Source organism: Mustela nivalis, assembly GCF_964662115.1.
Source record: "Mustela nivalis genome assembly, chromosome: X".
Lineage (NCBI taxonomy): Eukaryota > Metazoa > Chordata > Mammalia > Carnivora > Mustelidae > Mustela > Mustela nivalis.
The window spans coordinates 83041470-83054530 of record NC_139040.1 but is presented as its reverse complement, the minus strand read 5'-3'; the positions used below and the strand labels follow the sequence as shown (position 1 = coordinate 83054530).

The window sequence follows — 13061 nt, the reverse complement described above, 5'->3', positions numbered from 1 at the left end:
TACTGAGGCAGAAGACCCACATAGTGCCACCACCTGGAATTATGAAGAGGCCGACTTGGCCTATGCACAACAACTGGGAGCTAGCTACAACCCAGCCCTCAATCGATGGGAATATAAAGGAAGGGCCATAATGCCCATAAAAATGGCGAAGGAACTAATAACTCACCTGCATCGGCTAACCCACCTGAGTGCAAGCAAAATGAAGGCCCTCATGGAAAGGGCCAACTTAGAAAGCTATTTCCCCAAACAAAATTTTCTTCTTCATCAAGCAGCTGCTAATTGTAGGGCCTGTGCTCAGGTCAATCCCAGAAAGACTGTTATTGGACCAGGTGTCCGGGTACGCGGGCGGCGACCTGGCACACACTGGGAAGTTGATTTCACCGAGATTAAACCTGGCATGTATGGATATAAGTATCTCTTAGTATTTCTAGACTCCTTTTCAGGATGGACGGAAGCTTTTCCTACCAAAAAGGAGACAGCCACCATGGTCGCTAAGAAGCTATTAGAGGAAATCTTCCCAAGGTATGGCATGCCTGAGGTGCTAGGGTCCGACAATGGGCCTGCCTTTGTCTCCCAGGTAAGTCAGTCGGTGGCCAAGTTACTGGGGATTGATTGGAAACTACATTGTGCTTATAGACCCCAGAGTTCAGGGCAAGTAGAAAGAATGAATAGAACCATAAAGGAGGTTTTAACCAAATTACTGCTTGAAACTGGCTCTAAAGATTGGGTATCACTCCTACCTCTAGCACTCTATCGGGCTAGGAACACCCCTGGGCCTCATGGCCTAACTCCCTTTGAGATTCTCTATGGTGCTCCACCCCCCGCTGTCACATTCTTTGCCCCCGATATCTCTGCTCATGCCCCCTCCCCCTCTATACAGGCCCACCTTCAAGCTTTGCAGCTGGTGCAGCAGGAAATCTGGAGACCCCTGGCAGCCGCCTACAAGGAGAGACTCAACGTCCCACTGCGGCCACACCCCTATAAAATAGGGGACACCGTTTGGGTTCGCAGACATTGGGCCACAAATCTTGAACCCCGTTGGAAAGGACCCCATACAGTGCTCCTGACAACACCCACAGCACTAAAGGTTGACGGGATTGCAGCCTGGATCCACGCCTCCCACGTCAAAGCCGCACACCCGGAGAAACAGACCGAACCCCTTCGAGACTCAGAATGGACCGTCGAACGCTCCTCAAATCCACTCAAGATAAGACTTATTCGCCATTAATTTTGCTCTTTTCCTGTTCACTCCTTCCTTTCTTCCCTCTTATAAAAGGGAACAGCCCGCATCTACCTAAGCAGTTAACCTGGCAAATTTCCTCTCAAACGGGAGAAGTTGTCTGGTCCATCACGGGCTTGCATACCCCCGGCACCTGGTGGCCTACTCTCACCCCTGATTTTTGTCAACTAGCGGCGGGATTAGATACCTGGGATATCCCAACAAGAGACCCTCGGAAATTGCAGCCCTTTATGGGGCCCAGACACCAACAAATGACTGCCCCTGGATGTAGCAGCCCCACTGCCAGATGCAGGCTGGCCCAATCCGATTTCTATGTATGCCCCAAAGATGGTAGGAGCAGGGACATGGCCTACCGATGCGGGGGATATGAAGTATACTTTTGTGATCAGTGGGCTTGCGAGACCACTGGAGATGCCTACTGGCGCCCAACCTCTTCCTGGGACTCAATAACCGTTAAAAGAAATTACACCCAGCCCGATGCCGATGGGCACACCTGTTACTACTCGAAAGGCACAAATGGGGGAAATGCTCGTTGGATACCACCCTTGTCACTGCCCCTAAAAATTAGCTTCACAGGCAAGGGCAAAAACCGACCGCTCACAGAGTGGCAACAGGGGTATACATGGGGCCTTAGATGGTATCTTTCAGGGAAAGATAGAGGTGTCATCTTCAAGATCAATCTTAAATTAGAAAGTCCACGAACTCTCCCTGTAGGGCCGAATACTGTTCTGGCAAGCCAAAAGCCCTCCATTCCCCGGCACCCCCCAGCTCCACCAGGTCCTGCCCGCCAACCTCCCGAACTTCCCCGTCCAACCCATGCCCCCGAAGTCCCCGCCTCCAAGCATAATTTAGAAACCTCTAAAGGGACTTTCACACCCCCCGCACCCCCCGCAGCTAGCTCAGTCGGAAGAGCAGAGACTCCACTTGTCGGAACTGGGGACCGGCTTTTCAATTTAATTTTAGGGACATATACGGCCCTCAATTATTCCAATCCTGAATTTACTGAAGATTGTTGGCTCTGTCTGGTTTCAAGTCCCCCCTATTACAAGGGGATAGCCATTACCGCCAACTATACCAACCACACAAGCCCCCCACCTACTTGCATCTCCCGGGAACATAAACTCACCCTGTCTGAAGTGTCTGGCCAGGGACTATGTGTAGGCACCGTGCCCGCATCCCATCAGGCACTATGTAACACCACCATCAAAAATATCTATCCTGGTAGTCATTATCTAACAGGACCAAACGGGACGTATTGGGCTTGCAACACCGGCTTAACCCCTTGTGTCTCCACCCAAATTTTAGATGTTACTGCAGATTATTGTATACTTGTGCAGCTTTGGCCTAAGGTAACTTACCACAGTTCGGGATTTGTCCTCGATTTCTTTGAGCGAAAACACATGTCTCGGTACCAGAGGGAGCCCATAACCATGACCATCGCGCTGCTGTTAGGCATTGGAGGGATAACAGCAGGTATTGGAATGGGGGCTTCCGCCTTAGTCCAAGGTAATCAGCTCAGACAGTTACAAGTTGCTATGAACACTGACCTTGAGGCCATAGAAAAGTCAATCTCAGCCTTAGAAAAGTCCTTAACTTCCCTATCAGAAGTGGTATTACAGAACAGAAGAGGACTAGACCTCTTATTTTTAAAACAAGGCGGATTATGTGCGGCCTTAAAGGAGGAATGTTGTTTTTATGCCGACCATACCGGGGTGGTCAGAGAAACGATGGACAAGCTAAGGGAAAGATTGGCCCAAAGAAAAAAGGACTTTGAATCCCAACAGGGCTGGTTTGAAGGATGGTTCACACGCTCCCCTTGGTTCACCACCTTAATATCCACCCTTATGGGGCCCCTTATCATCTTATTACTGATTCTGTCAGTTGGCCCTTACATCATTAATAGACTTGTCCAATTCACCAAAGACCGCTTGTCCGTAATCCAAACTATGGTGCTAACGCAACAATACCAACTCTTAAAACAATCTGAGTCCCCGCCGGGCTCAGGACAAGAACAAGACGAATGGATATAAGATTCTATCCATGGTAAAGAAAAAGGGGGGAATGAAAGACCCCCCCTCGTCGTTAAGTAACTAACCGCTCTTTTGTTGTGTAAAAGTACCCCTCCTCCCCTTGCCATGAAAAGACCCTTCCCCCAGGGTTGAATTCAATGTAACTGCTCTTTTGCCTTTCTGTAACCACTTGGCTTTTAGGGCATGACACTTGACTCCTGTTTGAACAAGATACCCTCTCCTAATAGCCGGGGCATGGTCACGTAAGTCACGTAGGCAAGGGGGCTGCATGGTCACGTAAGTCACGTAGGCAAGGGGGCTGCATAGTCACGTAGACAGGATGCCTTTCTGCTGAAGTAATAAGATTAAACCTCCCCTCTTTGTTCCCATTCCCGCCACTTTCTTCGCGCGCGCAGGTCCCCAGAGCCAATCAACAAAACCCAAATATGCCTTTTTCAAAAGTTACCAATCAGTTGCACCCCACCAAAGATTTATTTGTGCCCTTCTATAAAAGACCCTGCTTCTCTCCGGTCGGGGTGCTCGGTTAGCAGGAGCTGCCGACCACCCGCCGGTACCTGCGTGTCAATAAACCTCTTGCTGTTTGCATCCAGTGGCAGTGTTGGATTCTTGGGTAAGGGGATCCGCGGGTCTTTCAGCAACAGTAAATAAAACAGTTGGTGTAAAAAAAAGATTAATGGGAGCAGAAAAAATTTCAAGCACAGACTCTTGTATCTTTTGGGAATTTGCTGTATGACAGATATTTAAATGGTGAGGGGCACCTGGGTGGTTCAGCTGGTTAAGGGACCAACTCTTGGTTTCTCCTCAGGTCTTGACCTCATGGGTCTGTGTGGTAAACCCCACCTCAAGCTCTGTGCTCAGCAAGGATTCTGCCTGGGTTTCTCTCTTTCTGCTCCTTGTCCCACTCACATGCATGCAGGTGTATGCTCTCTCTCTCTCAAATAATAAAATCTTTTTTTTAAAAAAAGGGATGAGAAGATGGATAGTCCAAAAATAGTATTGGAATATTTGGATTGAGATGAACAATGCAAATTATTTCCCTACCTCACCTTATACACAAAAGTTTCAAACAGATTAAATATCTAACTGTAAAGCATTTAATTTTAAAATTACTAAGAAAGACTAAAATTACTAAGAAGGAGAGAATGTCTTAATAACCTCAGGAGCAGGAAAGGCTTTCTTTTAAAAAAAATATATTTATTTATTTGAGAGAGAGAGAAAGAAGGGTGGGTGGGGAGAGGGAGAGAGAGTCTTAACCAGACTCTGTACTGAGTGTTGAGCCCAACGTGGGGCTGGATCTCTTGACCCTGAGACCAAAGCAAGAGTCAGTTGCTTAACTGACTGAGCCACCCCAGTGCCCCAGAAAGGCTTTCTTAAGGCCAAAAAATAAGCAGATATAAAGTCTAACTGAATATAAATTCAAATTCTGCACCGGAAAACAATAAAAAATTATAAAATGGGGATGTTTCTAGGAAAAAGTTTCTATGGCTGGGGTTGAAGAGGTTGCTGCCTGTTTTCTCTTCAAGGATTTTGATGGATTCCTGTCTCACACTGAGGTCTTTCAACCATTAACTGAGGGGTTTCTGGGGAGCTGGGAGGGGAGAGATATGGTGGCTGGGTTATGGATACTGGGTAGGGTATGTGCTGTGGTGAGTGATGTGAATCATATAAGACTAATCATTCACAGACCTGTACCCCTGAAACAAATAATACGTTACATGTTAATGAAAAAGAAAAAAAACAAAAACAAAAAATTTTTAAAAATTTATACAATAAGGGCAAACTTAGAGAAATTAACTATGTAATATTCTATTTTATAACTAAGTAAAATATAAAATAAAATTTAAATATAAAATATATTTCTTTCCTAAAAATTTTTTAAAAGATTTTATTTATTTATTTGACACACAGACAGAGAGAGAGAGTTCGCAAGCAGGCAGACAGGCAAGCAGAGAGAGGCCGGGGGGGGGGGGGGGGGGGGCGGGAAGCGGGCTCCCTGCTGAGCAGAGAGCCCAATGCGGGGGCTGGATCCCAGGAACCTGAGATCATGACCTGGGCCAAAGGCAGAGGCTTAACCCACTGAGCCACCCAGGTGCCCCTAAAATATTTATATTTCTAATTATAAAATAGAATAGTATATAATATATATTTATGTATATAAAATAAAAGGCGAGGATCAAAAGTTTTCAGCATTCATTTAAACAAATTAAAGTATGTTAAAAATTAATATAAGGTTAAATAAAAACTAAGTAGAAAATTCCTAGGAGAAACCAAAATGACCAATAAAAATATGATAAGGTGCTCAACCTTGTAAAAATAAGAGAAATACTGGGGCACCTGGATGGCTCAGTGGGTTAAAACCTCCGCCTTTGGCTCAGGTCATGTTCCCAGGGTCCTGGAATTGAGCCCCACATCGAGCTCTCTGCTCAGCGGGGAGCCTGGTTCCCTTCCTCTCTCTCTGCCTGCCTCTCTGCCTACTTGTGATCTCTGTCAAATAAATAAAATCTTTAAAAACAAACAAACAAACAAATAAATAAATAAATAAATAGATAAATAAAATCTTTTAAAAAAGTGAGAAAAATACAAATGAAAGTATTAGCGAGCTAGCAGACTGGCAAAACGTTAAAAGCTTGCCAATATCAAATATGGGCAAAATTGCAAAGAAGTAGGTCTTCTTACAGTGTGGGAATGTAAAGTGATAATGGTCACATTGGAGAGCGTTGGCCTAATATTGCTAAATTTGCTAAAATTGACCTCAGATATCCGTTACATGTGATACAAGGAGGAACGCATAAGAATGTTGTTTGCAGCATTGTTTGTAACAGCAAATATTAGAAACAACATAAATGGCAACCAATAGGAGGATGAATAAATATATAATATAATCATGCAAGATAATATTTTACAGAAGTTAGCAAAAAGAAGCTAATTTTTTTAAATGAAAAAAAAAACAAGTTGCACAATGATATGAGGGGTAGACACAAGCCAATCTATGTTCTCTATAACTACATGTACAATTTTTTAAAAAAATGGATGTATGTCAACTTTACCTTATGACCAAGGTAGAGTAACAGGAAGCAGATTTACCCTTTTACCTGAAATAAGAACAAAAACCCCAAGTAAAATCTATGAAACAAGAGTTTTTAAGGCATTACACAACAGATAAAAAATGTCAATGATTTCTAAGAGCCAGGATATAAGCAAGATGATTCTTATAATTGTCCCAGCTTACTGTCTTAAGGGAATTTCCCAGTTGCAGTGCAGAGAACGGGAATGCAGACAAATCCCTAGGACTCCCTAATGTGAAGAGATGAAGCTAGAAGTCACAGGACAGAATGCTATAGAGACTTCACAGAAGGTTCCTCAGAGATCCATGGAATGTCCCTCTTGACTACTCAGCATAACATTTACTGATGGAGGCATTCATGTTGGAAATGACCCAGAGTTGGAGAAAGGATGATTAGAGGGACGATGTCAGACAGTTAGAGGGGACAATGAGTGGTGCTCACTCAGAGCCACGAATAGTGCTTAGTCCTACCAACAGGACTAGAAAAACCTTCTATTTCATAGGAATTTGGCAGAGTTCACACAAGAGTCTTGCCTCAGTAGTAGAGAAGAATTAGGAGAATAAATATCCCTGGACTGATGGAGCGCTGCCCCATTTCCACCCAACAAATCTTAAAAGCAAGGCCCAAAAGGATCAAACTCTTTTCAAGTAACTTAGCTGCATCCTGAAAAACTCAATAAACACAAATATAAAATATAGAAATACAAAAATATCCAAAACCCAACAAGGGACATGCACAGACTATGACATAAATATGAACGTAATAATTGATTTTGTTTATTTATTTTACACAATTAACTGGTGGTTAGCATATTTGAAATAGATATGAGACTTTTCCTGTCTGAGATTATATACCAACCATTCCTTTGTGTCACACTGTTTTGATCCCTTTTTTTAAAGATTTTTATTTATTTATTTATTTGACAGACAGAGATTACAAGTAGACAGAGAGGCAGTCAGAGAGAGGAGGAAGCAGGCTCCCTGCTGAGCAGAGGGCCCGACGCAGGACTCGATCCCAGGACCCTGAGATGATGACCTGAGCCGAAGGCAGCGGCTTAACCCACTGAGCCACCCAGGCGCCCATGTTTTGATCCCTTTTAAAAGGAAAATAGTTTCATGCTATTGTCAATTATTTTTATCCAATCAGGTTTTCTTTGGGGAACTGGGGAGCATTAGGAAGAGAGGAAATAATGAAGAGGAACAAGGAAGTGCACGGAGAGGGAAGGTAGAGGGCACCAAAGGCAAACACAAGTACAGAGGACCTGTGCATGAGCCATCTCAAACCAACATCTGTTCCAGCAGTTTCAGGGGAAGAAACGTGTACTTTTTTTTTTTTAATTCAAAAGCCAATTTTATTACTATGATAGACAAAACATTATACATAACAGGATAATATAAGGCAAAAGCTGCCTTTTGAGAGTTTTGGTGATATTTATGTGTCTGAAACATGTACTTTTTTATCACTAAGTTATAGTTGACACAATTAGCATGGAGAAAAATTTAATTCAGTTGAAACAGAAGGGGAAGCTTAAGTTGCACATTGTAGAATATAATTTCTCATAGATTAACAGAATTTAATTGACCTTCCTTTTGTGATTATTAAGAACTTGCATTTTAGAAATGCATATCACCAGCATTTCCATACAAACTTTCTCAGTTTCAGGACTCCTTACTTCTTCTCCTTCTTCTTTTTTAAAGATTTTATTTATTTATTTTACAGACAGAACACAACTAGGCAGAGAGACAAGCAGAAGGAGAGAGAGAAACAGGCTCACCGCTGAGCAGAGAGTCTGACGTGCGGCTCAATCCCAGGACTCTGGGATCATGACCTGAGCCGAAGGCAGTGGCTTAACTGACTGAGCCGCCCAGGAGCCCCAAGGACTCCTTACTATTCAGTTGAGAGAATGGGGTGTCACTTAACTTGTTTCAACAGGCAACTCCTTATGATACTCAGACATTTTCCATTTCAATCAGTGCAAAGACTTGGAAGTGTTGAAAGAGGACTACTAATCCTCATGTGTCTCCTCCCCCAACCTCCTTTCCCAACCAAAAGATCCAATCAGTCATGAATATTATAGTCATTTTCTTAATCGATTTTGGGATTAAGGGTTTATAGATGTGAACTTGGATATAAAAAGAAAATAATCCAAAGAAGAATAATTTCAAGTGCGTGAAGATAATCATTTCAGCTGAAGTATAATTAAGAAATAAAGGAAGAGTAGATGCACCTTCGTGTTCAATAATAGAGTGGTTGAATTATGATACCTTAATGATGATCACAAAAGTATACTGATAGAACAATAAAATCATTATTTTGCTTTCAAATACTTAAAGCTTTATAATGGCCAGCATGGAGCCTGAAAGTCATCCCCACTCCTCCCTGACAACAAGTAAAAAGCTCAACAAACTGGAAAGTCAAAAGCCCTCCTTAGATCCATCAGGGAAGTGGGGTCACAGGGCAAAGCACTGCCTTCAAACATTGGAGAAAGCAGCAGGCCTGTATAGAAGATTACAATCTACCAGAACAGAAAGCCACACACAGAAACCTTCACTGGAATTCGTAGGAAGGCAGGAAAACCTGGACTGTAATTGTTCAGTTGCTGAAGGCTCAGTGTGGGTTTCTGAGCAATAAAAACTCCAGGGCGCAGGGGGATGGGGAAACACACATTTTTAGTAATTTTACCTCATGAGTTTGACCAGGTTCTCTCAGTGACTATCAGTAGCAAGAAGTGAATTGGAATCATTTTGAAATACTCAGAGCATTCTGTTATTAAAAAGGCTTCCCTCTCAGAGGAACTATTCTACCAGAGTCTAAACTACTGGTGTTTTATCACAGCCTAACCAACCCAGAGGAAGGAAATGTCCAAACTTCAGCTGGCTCTCACCTTCCACATGGGGGAAAGGAAAGACCCAAGTCCAACCTACTCTAGCAATTTTGTCTCATCTCGGGGCAAAAGTGGACCGAGAAGCATTTGTGAGGTTCACAGTCCAGAGACACAGACTCACCAGAAGACTGAAACCAAGTAATAGGACTACAGAATGCTTCCTCACCCCAACACTCACCACCACATTACTAAAGGCTGGCGTATGAGAGGCCCATATGCCACAGTTCCTTTTACCTGGTACATCATGTCTGGCTATCAAGAAAAAGTTACAAGGCATACTAAAAAGGCAACACAATTTGAAGAAACAGCAATGGCAAGATTGTTGGAATTATCAACCAGAGAACTGAAAACTCTGATCAATATGGTACGAGCTCTAATGGATACAGTGGACTTCAGGCAAGAGTGGATTGACAACTTAAGTAGGAAGAAGTAAGTTCTCAAAAGAAAAATTTTTTAAATGCTAGGGAAAAAAAAACACTGTAGCAGAAATAACTCTGATGGGCTCATCAGCATATGGGATATGGCTGAGGAGAAAAAGTCAAAGCTTCAGGATAAGACAGTAGAAAATTCCAAAATGGAAGAGAAAAGGTAAAGAAGATAGAAAAAGAAAGTAGAACAAAATATTCTGGAACTGAGATGTAGCTACAAAAGTTTTAACATACATGTAATGGGAATATCAGAAGAAGAGAGAAAGAAACAAAATAAATATTTGAAGTGATAATAATTGAGATCTACAAGGTCCTTTGCCTTGTAAAGGTGACATATTTATCAGTTCTGGGGTTGTGGACAGGGACAACTCTGAGAAATATTTCGTGTACAAGAGTGGAGCACCCGGATTGACAGTGACAACAGATTTTACACACTAAGGGTAAGATACCTCTGTGAGAATAAATGTGGGGTGCTGACAACCAAAGATGGATAAGGCATGCCAGGAATCCTAATCAACACGTGTCATTACAAAAATTTTTTAAAAATCACACTTCTATATACTTTGTTTTTTCTCTAACTGTTCTTTTGAAAACACTAATTGTCTATTATGTATCAGTTATGCTAGAACTCAGATGAACCTCACAATATCCCTAGACTCTCAATGCCTTGCAGTCTATTGCATTCAGAAAAAAAAAATAAGCCAAGAATCAAGTTTTGAAAATGCATTATTTTTGTCTAATAGTAAATTGGAGTTTGTATTAAATAATTTAGGCAGACAACCAGAGACCAAATATGACTTCCTTAGATAAATTACACTTCTCAAATTTAACAAATCCTAAACACAGCCCAGCACCTATGCCTTACAAAAAACACTTACACAGTAAAACATGCACATGCGCGCACACACACACACACACTCCTAGACTTGAATATTTAGAAGAAACCCAGTTTGGGCATGGTCTGAGCATTGTTGAAAAGTGTGTGCTAAAAGAAAAACCTATCATAATTGTGGAGGCTGTCTACCTTTTTTTTTTTAACATTTATTTATTTATTTATTTATTTATTTATTTTAGAGAGAGAGAGCAGAGGAGAAGGACAGAGGGTGAGGAAGAAAGAGTCCCAAGCAGACTTTCTGCAAAGCACAGAGCTCAGTGTGGGGCTCCATCTCATGACCCTGAGATGGACCTGAGTTGAAACCAAGTCAGCCACTTAACTGATGCAGCCACACAGGCATCCCTACTTTTCTAACATCTTCTGTGGTTTGTTTTCCAATTTTGCAAGCCCTTATCATGGGATTTATCTATTGTAGTTGTTACAGACTGTTTATGTTCTTCAGAATTCCTATGTTTAAAATCCTAATCTCCACTGTAATGGTATTAGGAAATAGGGTCTTTGGGAAGTAATTAGGTCAGGAGGGTAGATTTTTCATTAATGGAATAAGTGCCCTTAAGGAACCCCAAAGAACTCTCTTGTTCTCTTTCTACCATGTGAGGAGAATAAAGAGAAGCCAGCAGTCTGCAATCTTAAAAAGGGTACACACCAGAACTTGATCATGCTGGTACCAGTATCTGGGACTTCCATCCTCCAGAACTGTGAGAAATATATTTCATAAACCACCCAGATTATGAAACTTTGTTAAAGCAGCTGGGATTAAGACACAGTCAATCGAACCTGCAACACAATTATTTTCTATTCAACCTGCTGTCGTATAAAGATACAAGTTTTACAGGAGAGTTCTCTGAAATCAAGATTTAACACATTGTCTTGAAAAATACAGACTTGTGGGGTGCCTGGATGGCTCAGTGGGTTAAAGCTTCTGCCTTTGGCTTGGGTCATGATCTCAGGGTCCTGGGATCGAGCCCCACATTGGGCTCTTGGCTCAGCAGGGAGCCTGCTTCCCTTCCTCTCTCTCTCTGCCTGCCTCTCTGCCTACTTGTGATCTCTGTCTGTCAAATAGATAAATAAAATCTTAAAAAAGAGAAAAATACAGAGTTGTAATAATGGTTTTAATAAATTGGACTGAAATTAATTGAAATGAATTGAAGCAAAAGGTAAAATATGGTCAGATTATAGAACATTTAGGAATTAGTTTTTTTTAAAGCAGCAAACAGCAGAGTAAGAATTCTAGAAATATTAATCTGCAAGTAGTGTAAATAGAGAAAGAAAGAAAAATTGAGATTGGAAAGTAAGATTCCAATAGAATATTGTTGAGAAAAAGCAAGAGACAAAATTAGCACTGTGGCTTTGCAAATGAGATATTGCTAACTTTGAGACCACCTTTTACAAACTATACTCATTCTTGAAAATATCGCTTAGGTCAATTTGTTCAAGAAGAGTTGTATCCCAACATATGGATAAAAAGAAAAATGTAGTCCAGATGTCAGTCTGCACAGCAGCATCAGAAGAATCTTTCTGTTGTTACTATGTTTAATTCTTCTTCGTAGGACTCCAATTACATTTTCCAGTTGTTTAATTTAGTCTAATTTTATGAATTTACTTTAAAGTTCTTTCTGGGAGTTCTCCAGACAGTCTCATGAAGTCTTTTGTTGCTAATGAGTGATAAAAAAAATCATTGTTGTTATAGGCGACAAGAATATTTTTCAACATATTGTTAGTCCAGTGATGTCATCACATTTTGATTATTTGATTCCCCTTGGTCCTTATAATCATTACCATGGAAATAGGTAAAATATTTTGATTGGTTAGAAAAGTATATAGGAGAACATTGTTTCTTTCCAATTTTGTTCTTCAGCCAAAAGTGATTGAAATAGTTTGTAGGACTTGTGTCATCTCTCATGTTTAACTCTACACTGAAGTAAATAAAGTAAGTCTTATGCTATCTCTGGAAAGTAGGTATTTCCTGTGCTTGAAAAGTCATATATATGTATATATTTCTTTTCTTATTTACTTGTTATTAAAAAAAAAAGGAAAAAAGAAAAAATTATTGGGGCACCTGGGTGGCTCAGTGGGTTAAGCCTCTGCCTGCAGCTCAGGTCATAGTCTCAGGGTCCTGGCATCGAGCCCCGCATCGGGCTCTCTGCTTGGTGGGGAGCCTGCTTCCCTCTCTCTCTCTCTGCCTCCCTCTCTCTCTCTGCCTGCCTCTCTGCCTCCTTGTGAGTTCTCTCTCTGTCAAATAAATAAATAAAATCCCAAGAAAATATTTTATTTATCTATTTTAGAAAGAGAGAGAAATGGCAGGGAGGAACAAAGGGGAAGAGACAAACGGACTCTGCTCTGAGTGCAGAATCCAAACGCTGGTTTGATCCCAGGACCTGAGATCATAACCTGAGCTTAAATCAAGAGTCAGATGCTTAACCAACTGAGTCACCCAGGCACCCCATATTTGCTTTTTTTTTCTTTTTTGTATAGTTTAATCTTACTGTTGACTAAAGCAGTGCTAAAGAAGGGAATGT

At 41.5% G+C, this 13061-nt stretch overlaps 1 long non-coding RNA gene across 1 annotated transcript in view; it reads left to right on the top strand.

Moving 5' to 3' along the window:
* The first annotated feature begins 3252 nt into the window (after positions 1-3252).
* Positions 3253-13061, top strand: part of LOC309856289 — a 1167323-nt gene continuing 1157514 nt past the window's right edge. The window contains exon 1 of the long non-coding RNA XR_014307140.1: positions 3253-3507. This is a non-coding gene — a long non-coding RNA (uncharacterized lncRNA). The remainder of the gene's footprint in view (positions 3508-13061) is intronic.